Genomic DNA, 1,161 nt, shown 5'->3' with positions numbered 1-1,161 from the left:
CACCAATGAGGACTGCAGAAGGTAGAAGTTGCTCCACCCATTGTCCAAAACCCAGTCAGAACATTTGAGAACATCAACAACCTCCTCATTCTGACATTCACACAAATATACAAAAAGACCTTTTCTAAGTTGCTGAACAGTTTGTTATTGTTTCAAGGTCCCAGTACTGATGATAAATAAATAAATAATCATTGTTTTCTAAACAATATCTTTTGTCTTCCTGTTTCTTCCGTGGCGATCCTGATTAATGTGCCCTAAGTAACCAGAGGATTCAAAATCAAATTGGAAATTTTTAGACTTTCCACTCTAGTCTTCTAGTGCAAAAACATTTCTCCAGCACTTCTGTAATTAATGCTTTTTATGGGGCCAAAAGTACCATAGATTTAGGGCTGAATCCATTGGCTGGTTACGTGCACGATCTGCAGACATCCCTCCATTTGATCTGGATCCTATAGAAAGCCACACATCTGGGAATTTCCATGCCCTCAAAAGGTGCTTGCCTACCCCCTCCCCACCTCTCCTAGTCAACAACAAACTGAGCTCCCCAGACTGGATTGTAATGCCTCTGTGACCATGATTCCTGGAGAACTAGCAAAGGCAGACATGCAGAGGGTTTGATGTGCAAGGTGAATTCTTCCTGAAATTAGTAATTGTATCTCAGACTGTGAAATGCTTCTATATGCCTTGAAACTTCCATCAAGCAACAGAATTTTAAGACCCTTCAGGCAAATTTAGCAACTAGTTCTGGAAGTAAAAATATAGTAAATGTGAAGATTTTGGGTTTGCCAATGCAGCCAGGGCATTAATATCTGTTTAATCAGTTGTTTCAGAGAGACAAAAAAATCTAAAATACTTTAAAAAATTACAAGTAGTTTTATTTTAAACAAAAAAAAAATCTAACCTTTATTTCACATTTTTATGATCTGTAAGGTCAAAAGGTGGATAAAAGGTGCCATTTAGGAGCAATGGTTTTCTAGCCTGTGAGGGAAGAATGGCCTATAAAGAAGATTCAATCTGAAGTGATAAGATGTAAAAGACTGGGAGCAGGCAACCTACTCCTGTACCTTAAGGAATACTGAGGGAGGGGACTGCCCTAAGCCCAAAGAGCTACCCTGAAGGCAGAGTGCTCCTTCCCACCAGAACTCTGGAAAAGAAGGCAAT

Source organism: Manacus candei, unplaced genomic scaffold (genome assembly GCF_025592945.1).
Source record: "Manacus candei isolate 608988 ecotype Guabito, Panama unplaced genomic scaffold, ASM2559294v1 h1tg000018l, whole genome shotgun sequence".
Taxonomy (NCBI): domain Eukaryota; kingdom Metazoa; phylum Chordata; class Aves; order Passeriformes; family Pipridae; genus Manacus; species Manacus candei.
This window is presented reverse-complemented; position numbering follows the sequence as displayed.